The sequence below is a fragment of the Columba livia genome, chromosome 3 (assembly GCF_036013475.1).
Source record: "Columba livia isolate bColLiv1 breed racing homer chromosome 3, bColLiv1.pat.W.v2, whole genome shotgun sequence".
Lineage (NCBI taxonomy): Eukaryota > Metazoa > Chordata > Aves > Columbiformes > Columbidae > Columba > Columba livia.
Window position 1 is genome coordinate 63694267 of NC_088604.1, and position 17321 is coordinate 63711587.

At 42.7% G+C, this 17321-nt stretch overlaps 1 protein-coding gene across 5 annotated transcripts in view; it reads right to left on the reverse strand.

Moving 5' to 3' along the window:
• Nucleotides 1-15648, reverse strand: part of PLAGL1 (PLAG1 like zinc finger 1) — a 47855-nt gene extending 32207 nt beyond the window's left edge. The window contains exons 1-2 of one of the 5 annotated variants that reach the window (XM_065057262.1): nucleotides 15447-15648; nucleotides 1570-1680 (exon numbers count right to left, since the gene is read on the reverse strand). The gene's annotated coding sequence lies outside the window, so the exon portion shown is untranslated. Of the gene's footprint in view, nucleotides 1-1569; nucleotides 1681-15418 lie in introns of all 5 variants that reach the window. The other 4 variants (XM_065057261.1, XM_065057260.1, XM_065057259.1 and 1 more) reach the window with 4 other exon arrangements.
• Nucleotides 15649-17321: the final 1673 nt, after the last annotated feature.

Here is a 17321-nt window from a genome sequence, read left to right on the forward strand (position 1 = left end):
CTCCACTTGCTTCACTGGCCCTAAAGTTCATCTTCACTACAGACAACAAACTCCACAGCAAGGACGGCCAGGAAACTCCCTGTGAGGGACCTTTGCAATATCTGCAACGTAAGACTACAACCAGCTGTTGAAGACACCTGTCCTGCATGTAATGCCATAGCATTCTCACACGGGTTCATGTGCCAATGCTCTTCCACTGACCTGACTCTCTTCCAGAAGAGGTACACATACCTGCCCTGGCATCATGCCCCAGAAAGCCAGAGGAAAAGCAGGTGTAGATGCGGGAAAAGACATAACAGCAACAGGAAAAGTTTTCACATCGACACATTGACACTGTGGGTGACACCCTTGCACTTTCATCATGATGCCATATCTAGATGCCAAGAGAAGATGCTGTCTGTAAGAGACCTATGCCATGCAGAAACAGAGACCTGGATGATAGCTTTTGAATTATGAAAACACTGTGAGTAAAAACATGGTTGTTCCGAACTAGTCAACATCTGGTCCCACATCAAGCTCTCAGAGGTTATTACAGAGTTCCTCACACCCCTTTCCGCACAAAACTTATGTCAAAAAACAATGACAACTGTCAGAACAGGCACACTCTTGCTAATGATCTGACATTATACAGCTCAAAAATGCACCTTCCTTTCATGCTGCATGCCAGAGAGATGCATTAGTTAACCAGGCACCAGAAGACCAGGAGAATCCTGACACTGTGCAGTCCTCTGTCCACCTTACTCATGCAGCTGAAAAGGGGATGCTGCTATATTTCAGATACCCTGAAGAGCGTCTAGGACAACCTGTTCAGATTCATAACAGCCCCACGTAAAGATGACGTTGTTATCTATGTACCTTTTACCACATATTACCTGAGTAAATGTAAAATGCAAGTGTCATGTTTTAACCCCAGCTGGAAACTAAGCACCACCCAACTGCTCACTTTCTCCCCTCCGGTAGGATGGGGAAGAGAATTGGAAGGGTAAAAGTGAGAAAACTTGTGGATTGAGATAAAGACAGTTTAATAGGTAAAGCAAAACACGTGACTCATTCACTACTTCCCATGGGCAGGCAGGCGTTCAGCATCTCCAGGAAAGCCAGGCTCCGTCATGCGTAACAGTTACTTGGGAAGACAAACACCATAACTCTGAATGTTCCCTCTTCTTTCTTACTGACCCAACTCTATATGCTGAGTGTGACGCCATATGGTGTGGAATATCCCTTTGGCCAGTTGGGGTCAGCTGTCCTGGCTTTGTCCCCTCCCAACTTTCTGTGCACCTCCAGCCCGCTTGCTGGTGGGGTGGTGTGAGAAGCAGAAAAGGCCTTGACCTGTGCAAGCCCTGCTCAGCAACAACTAAAACATCCCTGTGTTATCAACACTGTCTTCGGCACAAACCCAAAACACAGCCCCATGCTAGCTACTATGAAGAAAATTAACTCTATCCCAGCCAAAGCCTGCACAGCAAGTAAAAGCATTTTTTTCAAGATAAGGTTAAGTAGTACTGTTGCAGATGTCTTTAAAATACATAAGCAAAGATGTGACAGGAAAACCACATTTAACCTACTTACACTGAGATTAAATCAGGAAGGACTCTCTTCCCCATTACAGAAATCGGTTGGTGGGGCTTAACTTTCAGCATACTTTATGCCTCAGGTTGCATCCAGCAGGAGCAAACATACCTGCAGGAGACAATGCATCTATTACACAGCACTAGCATTCCACTGGTGTCCCTACTTGTTCTCTTCTGGCTACCTCTAGCACTTGTGATGGGCCAACTCCATTTCTGCTGACACAGTTTCTCTTCTCCTGAATTCATGAGCAGAAAGGAAAATCATAACAATGTAACAATTATTAAAGTATTAATGCAGTACGAGCAGGGGAAAAATTAATACGCAGGGCCAAAATCGCCATTCAGAGACGTCTATGTAGGTTTTCTGAGGTTTGTATTAGTCTTACACGTGCATCCACAATCAGGATTTGGCACACGGCAAGTACAACTCAAACATGTCCTACAGTGAAATTTCATGCATTTTTTATCTACCACATGTACAGCTCCTTATTGGAGAAAGTATTAAACAGAAAATTATAAATCACTTTAAAATTTATCATAGAAAATAGCATGTACTTTCATAAAATTACTATTTTTTTTTCAAATCATGGCATTATATTATAATTATAAAACAGGATAACCCTTTTCCCATTATATTGTTTCTCTTTATTGCATGGGATTCCACATCTTTCCTTGATTAAGCAAAGAACTTGAGCAGTACAACACATAAACACTTGTGTCCCATAACCAGAAATCTGTCACACTGATATTGCAGAAGTTCTTCATATGGAAGTCTTATTTGTGAATGTAAAAAATAATGAAAATCCAAAGTTATATATGGAACATCTCTCTTTTACAAAAGACTTTGCAGATGTAAAAGAATGGTGCACAAAATCATAAGGGAAACTGTGGGTGGAAAAAAGCCATGCGCTCAAGGATACGTTTAATATGTTTACTAAGAATATTCTGTATAGCATCATGATACATTTATAACATTATATGCATCTCTACAGATTAAATGCCTTGGTATGCAAGCAACCAAGAGCATTGTCAGTTCCCAGTGCCTTCAACAGGTGAGGCTGTAAGACATTCTATCGACTGATAATTTTTGGATCGGTTGGCTATTATTTTGCCAAGTTATACTGAGTGTTCAGTTTGGACACAACACCTACAAATTCCTGACTTGCCATTCCCTGCACCAATCAATCAATATTCTGATCTGGTTACAATCACCTCCACATGTAGCGTCATCAAATATAGTCCACATATGCACCTAATCTATCCAAGTCTATTTGCAGTTTAAAGAAAAAAAAAAATCATTACAAGTAAATCCCTTTCATATCTTGTGTCCTGATACCAGAAACACAAAGACCAATAAATTCCATTCTTTGTTTCTAAGCAAGTTTTGCCTGTTCTGAAATACAGCATTGTCTCTCATCATAATTTTTCTGACCCTGTATCACTTGATTTTGGTCTATTCTGGTCAGTGAAATACCTATGCAGACAATGCATCAAGTATAAGTCTTTGCCCATGTCCAGTGCACTGATGACAGAAGAAATGTTATTAAACAGTATTTTTAAAAAGTGATAGTAAGAAAAGGAAGACAAATGCCTAGGGAATGACACCAAATGGTATCTCATGGCAGCCTGCCTTACTGAAGGCTGCTCTGTTGTTTGGCTTTGCAAAGCCCTCAGCATTTTGACTTCAATCCAGCAAAGCATTTCTGCATTTCCCGTATTTCCACCACTGACTCACAGGGAACCATTTATACATGCGAAGAAAATCCCACACTTCATATTCTGCTGGGTCAGAATCAAGGCACCAATCATCCTTCTGGATGCTTGTTTTGTTATGAGAAGCGGTTAAAATACCACCCCTCCCCCCAAAAAAAAATAAAAAACCAAAACACAAAACAACAACACAAAACTTTAAAGTGTGAGTTTTTAAAAAGCCACAGGACCCAGGAACATTCCTAAAATAATTTGCATTCCACAGCAGCGGGCAAAGCCATTTCCATTTCAATGAGAGGACTCTGGCCTACTCACTGCAACTAAGGACTGAACCGGCACAAAACAAACACCGAACCCACTTGTACGAGGTCATGTGAAAAAGCACTTTTCCCTGTTCTCTCTCAATACCTTAGCTAAACTCTTTTCATCCCTGCAGGCCTGCATCCCAGCAGTCATTTCAGGCAGGACACTGCCACTTCTCTCTGCCGGACAGGCTGGTGGCAGGAAGATGTCCTTCCCCTTCCCCACATCCTCCTCCAGCAGCCTTCCCCAAAGAGTCAATAAGCCTCCTGCGGCTTCAAAAAAGGTTTTTCTAAGACCTTGGCTTTAACACTCTCTCCTTTCATAAGCTCACTACAAATAAAACACACTAGCAGCTGCCAGCTTTCCAAAGGCAGCAAGCAAAATCCACAGCAGAGACAGAGGGACTGACTAGCTCCTGCTTGGTGCAACAGCTGCTCCGAGGACCAGAGAGTGGGATACACATTCGCTAACATCAGTGCATTTCAGCAAATCCTAAAACCAGATTTGTCATCTGGAAGCCAACACCTTACCTCACACATCTTGCTTAGATTATGGTAATTTAAAACCTCCCAGCCTCAGATACTCACACTTTGCACATACCTACAACATCATCCAGACGTGTCCTACAGCACTATTTCAATAACATAAAGCAGTGTGTCACGTTGCCGTTATATTATGTAAATATTAATATTAAAATTATTTAATCAAAATTCACTTTCTGAGTCTCGCTTTCACTCTATAGTAACTTTAAATGTCAATGCTGTGAAATGACCACTTCATCCATAAACTACTAAAACTAGGTAAGTTTTACCTGGGAAAGGATTTCAGGTTAAGAATACTGGTATTTATACAGGTATTTTACATGCAACATACCATCTTAATGGCAATTTTAACAGATTTAGCAGCTTTGTCTCTTCATCTGCTTCATAAAAGCCGGAAGTCTCTATACATAAATTATGTATCAAAGCATAACTAATGCTCTTTCAAAATATGCCTCGCTGTTTGCTAACAGCATCTTGACTAGTACAAATGTTTTCTTTCCTCTGTCCACTCCTAGTGGCCTCAGACTTGGAGAACTGCTTTAGCAGTCTGAAGGGAGTAATGATAACACTAATACATCCTCAAAACCCAAACTAAAGCACAAGCAGCAAGGTTTCACTAAGAACTTAATAACACTGAAGGCAGAAAGACAACAGTAGCTGATTTTATTAAACACCACAAGCCTTGCACTGGATAACAGCTGCCCATCACAACCCTGGATTTGTTTGCTGGAACATGCACACTTGGGTTTTCTGCCAAGAGCAGCTGGATTTGCCAAGGGGAAACTCGGCAGCAAAACCATCCAGGTCCTTTCACTCCCGTTCCCACTCGTGGGCTGGCTGGAGAGCGATCCTGCATGAAAGATGCAGTCTACCACTTCATGTAACACGAATGCAAAGGACAGTTATTAAAACTAATATACTGAAATGACAGCACTACATTAAGTCATCAGGGACTAATTCTGTTAGAATTAAACTGTAAATTCAGGAGTGATTTCTTACTTTTCTTAAAGAGTATCTTAATTTTAGAGGTTATATTTTCATATGAGTGCTTAGAATACCAACAGGGCACAACTCCAAACAACCCAAATCCTCCAAATACTGCACATATAGTTGATTAAAAAAAAAAAAATCTATGCATTGTCCAAATATTACTTAGCTATTTCCTTAATTTTTCCTTTGATTATGAAGCCATGTGATAATTCAAAAAATCATCAAATTGTGGCTCACAGGTTATCGCTGAATAAACGTCAATATAGAAGCAGATTCAATACAACGAATCATCATTCATATTCAGCACAGTAACTTGTTTCTCAGCTAAAAGAGAGAGAGAAAAGGTTACTCCACACTGTCAACTACAGATCAGTTGAAACTCTTGTTTTCCCAAACTGACAGCTTCTAACACAGAGTTATAATTAGACTCATGTCTTTCCGAGGTCTGGACTGCAAGACTTCTCAATAACTGTACGGTACACAAACCTTCTTGGGATCCTGTACCGTTTCTTGCACGTTACTTGAACGAGCAGCCAAAAAATGTGGCATTACTTGCACAGTGTTTGTGCTCGTTTAGGACTTCATCCCGCACAGTAATGCAGTCCTACCCCTTTCTCCAGCAAAACTGAAACTTGAATAAATTAAAGGAGACTGGCTCTTGTCTACACAAGCTTCTTTTTTCTTTTTTTTTTTTTTTTCAGTGCAGGGGAATGCAAAAGGAATTAGGAAACCAGAATAACAAGGACAATGCTGAAGAGCCCTGTAGAAGCTGGTAAAGAAAGAGTTCAGCCACTACCTCCACAGAAGGGAAAAAAAAAACCCAACAAAACACACTTAAAAATACATGATCATTAAATCCCTTATCAATGCTACCTTAGGAACTTGAAAATTGGCATACTATGGATTAATGAATGCAAAGTGCAGGCAGATATAAAATATACCGAGTATTTCAGCAGTTCGGCATTTTTATTAGTCATTTGTCTGTACGCCGCTTTTTCAGAGACAATCTTGGGATCTGTTTAACTTCTCCAAGGGCTCAAGTAACATAAGCAAGGAACACCATTTCTTCATTTTAAAGTTATCCTGATACAGAAATGCTTGTTAAAATAGCACAGAAAAAATCCGGTAATCTGTAACCTATCATTAAAAGTTCACCAAGAGGTCATTTGTCCTCATTTCTCCACCCAGTTGCATGACCTCTTCAACTTTGACATTTGAAACATCCATTCAGTATGGTTCACTGAGTTAATGAAAAATAACCCCAAACAACTCGGACGTTTGACATTTGCACCCCAAGTTACCAGAAGGTCATTTGAGTAATTTATAAAACCTCCATGACCATATTCTGTCAGATGTTGATACGGGATGCGTGATTCGCAAATGGAAGAACTTGGGGTTATCTAAAAGTTCCTGCTATCCAGTACTTAGATGGTTTCAACCAATAAACTACTACAGTGTATTTCACGCGCTGCACAATGACACTGCAGCCTCCAACATCCACTACCAAAGCCAATAAAAATCCAATAGATTTCTACCAAATGGTCACTGCTGACTTGCTACCCAGATTCACACTGAGAGCACCAGTGTGATTCAAGAGTCAGCGCTCGCTCTGCTGGGATAAACTGAAGGCAGAAGTCACACTTTCCACAGAGACGTCCTGTAAACTCCACGGATTCAACTTCTGACAGACATCTTTGCCAAAATAAATGAAATAAAAATTACAATGTAGTGCAGTTTAAGATTCTGGGACCCATAATATTTTATTAGAAGTATGACAGCAACCTTAACACTGACACAGATGCATGACAATTTTTGATATTAGGTTGGAATTTAATTCTTAAAATTATAACCTGACTATGGATTTTTCTAAATTATATCATCAATAAAGTAATCAGTGCATATAACTGACCATAAAGACAATTCAGAGACTCATGTAGTCTAAAAAAATGTGTGAATTTGACAAGAAAAAAGTTTTAAAGTAATGCAACCTGCTAATATTTTTACAGATCAAAAAATACACTCATTCTACATTGTCTTCAAATATTTTGTGAACTGTTTTACTGATTTAGGTACAAAAGATTTAAAGTAACCTTATTTCTATACTCTTTTCCATTAGTTTAAGAAGTCGATACTAATTTTTGTAATGCCCTATTTTAAAATTATTTTTCAATGTCGATACTTTCGATGCTGATAAAAGATGGTATAAAAAAAGAGCAAAAATCTGAGGGTTTTTTTTAAGGACCAAGACCCACAACCCTATTTCAACCGAGTCACTTTGATGACCTCTAATATCCTTTTAACACTCTGTAACTCAGCATTTCATCTTTGCTAGCAGTCCAGAGATTTGGAAATATTTGTCTGTATGGGTACTGAGGCCTGCAAAGACTGAAATGTTCTGAGATTCAGGATTTCGTGTTGATAAATCATTGAAACAAGAAGAGCAACTTACAGGAAAAAAACAAATCGGCTATGCTCTTTTAGAAAAGAGGTAAAACCATTTACTCTCCCATTTATCCTTGTTTAGTTATCTTCCTTGTCCATCTCTCTGTTTTGGTCAGGGCAGCCTCTTTGCCCTGTAAATACAATATAGGAAAACTAAATAAATACAGGAAACCAATACATACATGAAAACTAGGATACATTTTTATTAATCAAAAACCTCCATGTACCTTAGTAGACCCAGTTAAAAATCTGTATAGCAAATTCATGCATTAAAAAGGAAGATGATTCCATCCATCACTCACACGAAGAATGTTTCACAGAGAAGAACAGCATGTAAATGTGCACAGGTCAAGTAAAGAGGATTTCCAAGCATGAAAATTATTCTTGTTGCTGGCAGCTGTTATGCGAGAAGTAATAAGGTCCAGAAGCCTTGCTGGGCACAACCAGTGATACAAATGCCATTACAATCTATCTGCAACCTCCAAAAGACCCAAAATGACTCTACAGTCTTTTGTTCTAAGCAAAAATAAAAATCCAGAGCGACGGGTTTCCAAACGAGGACACTGTGAGCGTTCACCACAGTGGAAAGAAACTTTACACAAACACCCCACAATGCAATGGGTTCACAGAAGGGAAAGCGGTGGATACTTCTCAGAACTATAGAATTTCAAGATCACAGATTTTATAGTAAACATGTGCCTGCTTCACTTGCTTATTTGTTTTGTGGGGAAAGGAGTGTTAGGTTTGTAAAAACAAGTGAGTCGTGAACAATTTAAAATATTTCCAGTAAAAATTATTTTTTGTCTGAATATACTCAGCTGGCTGAAACTAAAATATTTAGCAGAAATGTATCAGTTTCACCATTGCTACAGGCTGTGTCATATTCCACTGAAACTGCTGGTTTCATCCTCCTTCATTCAGGATGTAACAGCCTCCCCTCCAACTGGAAATTCTCAGCTGACACGATTTTTCTTACTTTCATTGGCATCCACCCCTGAGGACCACGAGAGAAGTGTGATCTCTTCCCAGTGCCTGGCACCACCAGAATGAGGAAGAGATATTTGGCTGCCAGGTTTCAAAGAAGCAAATGATGCATCCACTCATGTGCTAGTTTTCAAATTTCTCCTCCACTGAAACAGGGAGGAGTGGTGTTACCAAAGTGCATTTGGATTCATTGCTGCCAGCAGCCCTGGTCTTTTCTCGGCTGAGCCCTGAGAATACAAAAAGGTAGTGTTTCAACAGGTAAATCACCTGATTTCAGCAGGCAAATCACCTGCTGCTGTTCCACTGTGAGAGGTATTAAGTCACTTGTTTAATTCATAAGGGTGATTGCCAAGATATCTAAGTGCAGTTGAAGCAGAAGAGAGTTATGTTACTACTTCTTAGCTTGTTTTAATTGCTTAAAAAGGGTTTAATGCCTTTTACTTACTCAACGATGCAGGTGAGCCGTGACTCCCACTAAGATACAAGAAAAAATCAGATCCCAGAAAGCCTCCTGGACCATGTATATAGAGTCTTTTTGCTTTCTAGGACGTTACAAAGGTTGCCTCTCTGCACCGAAAGCTGAGCTGGTTGCTAAGACTAAATGAAAATTGAATTAAAATAGAACTTCTTATGTTAACAAAACAGATCTCTGGGAGTTTTACACCGCTCTTCTGAGTGTTTCCCTTTTGTTTCTTCAATCCAACTTCAGTTATGTTTTTAGTAACTTCTTTCCTTTAGCTAATACTTTCTGGTATTTCATGAACTTTCCTTTGCCTTGCAGTTACCACCTCTTTCCAGATATTTGTTCAACATCACTGCTTCCCTCCCTTTCACACCCTCCTTGGTTCTCTGCATGCCGCATCTGTGGCGACAACTCTGGAGATAATTCCACCTGACAAAGAAGGAAAATCCACCTCCCTGGGGACAAAATAAACTTTGAACTAGCTTAGCTGTGTCTTTAACATGTGCTTCACTGCTCCTTCCACTGTTTTTTATTACAGGAAAATATAATTATTAGATACTTAGTGTCTTCTTTGGGCATCAATCTGTCAAGGCACTGGCAAAACAGAATTTAATGCTTTATAAATCACTCGTTTATTGTTCGACCTTGCAGCACTATTAATTGTAATCTTTTAAAAAGCCGTATTAATTCCAGTGTTACTTATTTCTGTAGGACAGGACAAACCAATGCTATTGATCACATTGTACAGCTGGGTGACTGTAACAACATTCTAGCTGAAGTAAAACAACAAAATTGCACAGATATTTTACAGCCAAAAAAAGCACATGGGACTTCTGCTGTTGCACTTTTCTCTGAAAGATATACATGACACTCTTACAGAAGATACTCTTGCTTATCCTCAAGAGTCCCTCAACACCATTCATAGCAACAGGAACTTGGAAACAACAGGCCGAGTGGAGGAGCAAAGTATGATCTTGCTCACTGCACTACATTTGCTTCCTATTGTATACACTAGCACAGGTTAGATACTGCTACTCTAGTATTCTCCTAAGTGCAGTTCTATTACATGCCCCGAAGAAAAGTAAAGAACATCTACACCAACTTTGTTACCTGTGCCATGATACGAGACGTGGAGCAAATGCTGTGCCCTGTCTTTACTACAGGTATTAGGCAGACTGTATGGGGCACAGTGGCTCCCACTGTGTCTGCACTACAGGACCCTTTAGCCTACTTACACCATGCCCAGGATTTGTATGTCACATGCACACAGTTAACCACAGTGGTGACACCACCCTATGCATTCCACCAGCTGCTAGTCTGCATTTGCTGCAAGTGCATTTCTTGCTACAGTTCTTGAGATGATCACTGGAGAAGCGATGGCATCAGAAGGCTGATGGGAGGCAATGCCTCCCAACAGGATTAATGCAGCAAACTTACTCACCTGGGGATGAACCTTGCCATTCTGGAGTGACCAGTGCTCCCCAGCTGGCAGCACACAACCTTCCCCAACATGGTTGGCGTGGCTGTGAAGACAAAGCATGGTGCCATCTACGCAATGAACACAGTGAGCCATTCCATGCAGCCTGTCTAGGTCATGTAGGTCATCTGCAACACCCCTCAGCACACAGAGTTGACATTTAGCACTGACACAGTTCTGTGTGCAACATACAGGTCTGGGCAGCCATCAGCTGAACTACCTTAACCACGAGCACAAGTTTCCCTTTCAGGAGCCCCACTGCCCCACATAACGCAAAATGAACACTATCACTCCAGACATGAGAAGATGACTGCTATCCTATTGTATCTCAACACACAAAAGAGACAACTCTGCTCTTCCTCAAGATACACATGAAATAGGCAACGAAGAAACATCCTCCTAGGACAGACCCATTCCAACTTCCCTCAGAGCAGGGGAGGAGGAGAGGGTAGAGAAAATAGTTGGGACAGGGAACCCATCCACATTACCCAGAGGACTGGCTCCCAGTGGTTGGGCTGGGATGAACATCAGTACTTACTCTCTGACCCCTGTGGATCAGACAGAGCTGGGAGGTCTTCTTCCCCAAAAGTTAATTGCTGGAGAGTCAGGAGTAGGTGCCACTCACAGCAGACCATGATGATATTCCCCAGATACTCCCTACACCTTCTTTTATACTGCAATAGCAGCACCTAAGAATGACAAGATGAAATACACAGAGTTCTTCTGCACAGGTACTTTTTCAGGCTCCTCACTGATACAGACAAGAACTAGAGTTTTAGTTTGTCTTTCTCTGATATCTTCAAGGATTTATTAGCAACTCAAAAAGCCACATCTTCCTATACTTGTAACTTGAGGCTCTCCAGAGGTAAAAATGACAACAAATACGGATGTTGAGTTATCAACCCAGCATGACTGAACTTACTTTAGACCCTTTTAAAAACCCACCACAGGGACTAGAAAAGGACACTTTTCTGCCTTTTATTCCCACTGCATTTTTTCTGGGGTTTAAGCAAGGGAATATACAGTGTCAATGTGTTCAGGGATATCCTTTGAAAAATCGTGGAAGCTGAATGGGAGAAAACACGGGGAAATAATCAGTGTGATCAAGCTATTTCTCCAGCTCATTTGAACTATAAATCAATGCTTTATGATACAACCTCTGTTGTATCATTATTCCAGCTCGGAATTATGAATAGTTAATGCTATTTGGAAAGCTTAAATTTTGCTACCTCAAGTTGTTTGTGAAACAGCTTCCCCTAAAAGAATCCTCTAGGTGCAGGAAGGAGAAAGATAAAAGCAGATCTGCCCTGTCCTCCAAGACAGAATCAGTGTACGAAGGTATCCTTGATCCCAATTTAGCACTGCAGCTCACGTCACTTTGCAGAAGATCAATCAGTACAGACAGAAAAAGCAAGAAAAAAGAGGAAATATGAGAAGAATATGGACAAAAGCCACTGGAAAGAACTATCACTTCTAGGTTGTAATGTCGGAGACATCTAGAACCCGAAATGCTCTTTCATAGCAAATTCCAAATAGGCCATATCTTTTTCTTCCATGCTTTCTTCTGAATAAGTCAGAAAAAAAGCAAAGCTAGAAGGAAAATATTTATTTTAATATCCTTGAGATATATGTGGAATTACGTTTTATTATCAACTTTCAAGATTTTCCCACATAGAATTCAAGTAGACTGACCTTCTTTCTCTCCTAACTCTTGTTATTTCCTGCTGGTTATCATAAAATAGCGGTATCCTTGGCATCATTTAAAGAGATTTCCTACTTCTTTCCACACACGCAAGAAAAGAACAAACAGTTTCTTCTGGGTTTAGTGGCAATTAAATGATGTGGCCAGCTGTACGGCAGCACATGCTGCAGTAGAAGTGTGTGACTGCTGGTCCCTTGGCATTTGGAGCAGTCTCGTTTGCTTCATGCTTATCTTTGAAAGCAGGAACATCTTAAAATAAAAACTCAGTGGAGCCCGCAGGGAACTAGCTGGCAATGCATACTTTAAATATGCTCTGGTTCTGCAAATGTCTTGTGAGCCAGATTGCTCTTACTGACAAGGACTATCTAGGTGTAATGTCGAGTGCTCAAACATATAAGAACTTACATCAAACACATGAAACTTATCTCAAACACCAGCACAGTCTGTCTTAAGTACAGTGTGTGTATTCACTTACGGGCAGGGTGGTGGCTGATGTTTTTAGTTTTTAATCATCAGCCAAGAAGTTAAGAGTTTGAAGGAAAAGGACAGCAGCTCAAGTCCCAGCCCCTGCAACACAATGTGGAGTAAGTGTGTCTCAGCAGTTGGGGAGGGGGGAAATTATCTTACACTGTTTCCTTTCCACCAAGTCCTGGCAGAAGGACATGCAGGCAGAGAAGAAATGCATGAGCTCACAGAGCTTTACAACAAGGAGATTCTCACTGCAGAGCAGATTACAGAATTGAAAGGAAATAGAAGTTATTGTCTTTAGCTAAAGAGCATGAATCTGTGACCTGCTGGTTTACATGTCTGAAAAATGAATTCAAAACAAGAGCCCGTGTTAAAAGAAAGTCTACTTACAAGTAATGCATTCATTTATCATAAAAATAGAGCAATTTTAAATAAACTTAAAGATGCCAATCCAAGGCTTCAACCTGATTAAACTTGGAAAAGTAACTACATGATTTAACGGCCTCTTCTGCCTTTAAGAAGTAATTATTTATTTTGTTGTGTTTATGTACTTTCTTGTATCAAACTCCCCAAACCTCCCACTACTGTTCTCACTCTGATGCACAGGTCCAGAGAAACTGGTACAGTCCCTTGTATCTTATTTCTAGCTTTTATTCCCATTCATCCCATCTTCTACTTCTTAGACAAATAATCCTATTATCAATTTGCAGCATCTGCACGATCAGAATGATCAGGTTCTGTTTAAATGTCAGGTATACACTTTGAGAGCACTCAACAATTCAAAACACAGTGGCGATCAGCCTATTCAGCGGTTATACTACTCCAGGATCTATATCGGGTCCCACTAGGCTTGCAGATGAGATTTTGACTGCTTTGACTTACGATGCAGGGCAGGTATGTGCACACTACGGGTGAAAAATACACCGCACATATAACAGCATCACAGCTGCAAACATACACTACATCAAATAATGGTCACACAATTTTTCGCCAATCCTGTCACTGTACCCATACTTCTATTTAGCAGAACTCCCCATGTTCCACCCAGAGCCACTTGCCCAGCACAGCCCCATTTTATGTTGCACAGTACGACTGCTCCCCATGCACAGAGGTGGAGTGGAGTTCCGTGCACCGCTTCTCAAACCAGCAGGCACCTGAAGGACCAATGAAGGGGAATTCCCAATGACAGCATCTTTATTTCTCCCCAGTGATGCGTCAGAGAACAATAGAGGTGCTGTACGCGTGGGGCCAGGGGAGTGCAGACCTCACAAGAAAAAGAGACGCTCGTGTCCCGCAGGAGAAGTTGCCAAATCAGGACAGCACCGCTTGACACTTTGTGCCACTTCACACGATCAGACATCTCAGACTTAGCCAGATTTTCTGCTGTGCACTGGAACAACGGAGAATCGGGTGGCATGTGTTGATAGTAATTTCACAACTGCAATACTGAGAAACATCAGTGCTCAGATTGGGAACCTCGTCCTTCCTCATTCTGTCAGAGTTGGATTTGCTAATCTTCTGGAGATAATGCCAAGCACATCCTCTCCTACCACTTCTTGCAAAGAGAATGTACGTACCTTTTGTATTTATTAATGAAGACCCCCATTATCAAGGTGGTATGAATAAACCCATGATAGACAAAGTGGTCACACATGAGTAAGTAAGTAGATATATCACAAACCCAAAAACATAGCTAGGATTCTGTCTTATACAGTCCTTTATAAATTAAAAATATCAGTTGAGGTGGCAAGATCACATTTAAACTCACATCTTAAAGACAGCTACTATGTGCTCTTTATTAACTACTTTAAATATCTTCTACAAAAGCAGTTAGCCTTATTGACCCTCCTTTGCAAGGAGGAACATACTTATTATGCTCAAGTCTCACAGGGAAAGCAACAGCCCTCTGAGAAGAGTTTGGCTGTCCCAAATTCACCTTTCTAGAAAAACGAAGTTATTTGGCTATGGGACACAGACTTTTAACAGCAAAATAAAAAACAACTTAAAGTTAAAATTTAACAAAGCTACACACTTTCAGAAATAATAAATCACATAATGTGTTAAGTTCCTCTTCCCCACAGAAAAAAGTCACATCTCCCGTAGGGGTCAATGACAGCTCCAGAGCTGTCCGCAGCAAGCTGTCACCCTGCCGAAGCGCGACGGAACACTGATGCAAACCGTGCTGCGGCCGCTCCAGTCGGCCCGGATTTTGACACAGGGGTCAAGACCCATTTGCGAGCGGAGGGTTTGGACCGACCGACGCCTTCTTACGCGGCAACAAACCAGCCCGAATCCCAACCTGAGTCTCCTGCCGCCGCCGAACGCCCCTCACAGCTCCACGCTCTGCCGTGAAAGCCCCGCGAGTGCCGTGGGGCTGGAGAGACGCACGGAAGAACGACGAAGCGATGTGCCCCTCCAGCCCCCCGCTTAAACGGCGAGTACTGAGTCCTTTCTGTTCCGGGAGGCGAGAGGGGCTGCAGCGGGCCCGGGGGCGTTAGCCCGTCCTGGGGCTCTAGTGCGAGGCTCAGCGAAGGGACAAGCCCGCGGGACGGCTGGGGCTTGGGGAAAGCTGAAGGCGAGAAGGCGAAAATAGCTAACTAAATAGCGTCTCCTCCTGAAAGCGGACACATGTGGCGCAATTCGCTTTCCTGCGGCGGCGGCGGGCGGCCCACCCAGCCCGCCAGCCCCGGTGCTCGGCGCTGCCGCCCGCCGGAGCGCACCCCCCGCTCCACGGGGCGCCCGGCCCCACACGATGGCCCCGCTCACCTGCCGCCCCCGGCGCGGCCCTTCTCACCTCATGGCCCAGCTCCGCGGGCGCCGCCCGCTTCCCCAGCGCCGGGCCGGGGAGCGCAGCGGCGGCGGCTCCTCCCGTCCCCGCGGCGGTGCGCGGCCCCGGGGAGACGCCTGGCGGCGGGGCGGCAGCGGGCGGGGCGGAGGAGGGCAGGGCTGGGCCGAGGGGCGGGCGGGCCCCGTCCCCTCCCCTCCTCGCCGGTCCGGTCCGGCGGGGCCGCAGCCGCTCGGCGGGACAGCCTGCGAGGAGGGGCGGTTGGGAAAAGCGGGGCCGAAGGGCGGGCGGAGGCGGGCCGGGCGGGGTGGCGCTCCGCCGCCGGTGCCCACGGGTTTGCTCTGCAACGGCACTGCGGAGAAACTTGTTAAAAACGATGTGTAAGTATCCGGCCCGCGGCTTTCTGAGCGCCGATGCCGCCACTGCTGTGGCCGTACGGAGTTGTCCGTACTTGTAAGGATCCACAGAAACCCCCTCACCTGCGCTAGTGGTAGCTAATCACTGCCAAGGAAGGCACCTCACAGCATTAAGAATTTCCTGCACACATACGGATTTTGCTTTGTTATCTTGGGGTTTTGTTGCAGACTTGCACCCTGGCCGGCTGAGAGGCAGAAGGGAGCGTGTGGATCTATCTTGTGGCTGTTTCTGCTTGTACTGTCATGGGTCATCCTTGTGGAGATGCTTCCACCTTCTCCATAACCACCACGATTCAGCTGAGCCTTCTTCAGGCTGAACACACCCAGTTCCTTCAGTCACACTTCCTATGTCAAGTTCTCCACATTTAACCATCACTGTGGCCCTCCACAGGACCCTTTCAAATTTTTCAGTGTCTCTCTTGAACTGGGGAAGACCACAGTTTGGCTCAGACCTCCAGGTGTGAACCAACAAGTGTCAAATAAAGTGGAATAATGGCATCCCTTGAACTGTTGCCTATGCTCTTGCTGACACAACCTGGGACACAGCCTTATTTTGACAGCTGCAAAGGGTATTGCTGTCCAGCTGCTCAGCTTGCACGCCACCAGGCCCCCCCCGACCAGTTTCAGTAGCGCTACACTGCTGCTAAAGTCCAGCCTAATCTAGGACCCTGATTTTAGAGAAGGATGGACCAGATGACCAGGATTGAGAGATGCCTTCCAACCTAAATAGACCTTTCAGTGAACCTGTGATTCAGTTTGTTGTGTTTTGGGAAATGGTAGATAACTTGAGTATTATGTCAAGTCTGTTTAAAACAAATGTATTTGATTGATTAATTACGATTAGTGAAAGTGATAGTGGTTGATCTGCTAGTATTTGCACATTAAATAATCTTTTAGATGTACTCTGTAACTCATCAGGCATATGAGTACTTTCTAACATGATGGTCTTTAAAAAGCTGTTTTTAAAGCAGATTTCGTTTCAATTGCCAAAGCATGATTGAATTATGATTCCTATTCAGTCAAATTACACTATTAGGTAATTTTTAACAGTATATGTTATCTCAGCAGTGGCTGTCAGATCCAGCTAGGACTCTGATGGGTAAAAGTAATCTTTCTGGGGGGGTTTCAAGCATTATTGCGTCAGCCCCTCAGCTAAATTTTTTTTTGAGAAATCATGAATCCCATGGCCATAACAGCATCACATATTCTACTATCATGGCTGCTACAGTTTGCTGTCATGTTTTTTGACTTAAACTGACAGTGACAATATATATATGCTAATATTATCATATGCTAATAGGCAAGGCCTGGGCAATGTGAGAGGGCCCAGTGTTCATGATGAGTCTGAGGAAGAGGAGTGAGGTGACACAAGTGTGTTTACAATAATACTGCAATACAGCAGCATCACAGCTAGACCACTGAAATGTGCTCTGCTTTATACCGGCAAAGCAACCATGGCAGGGGCCTT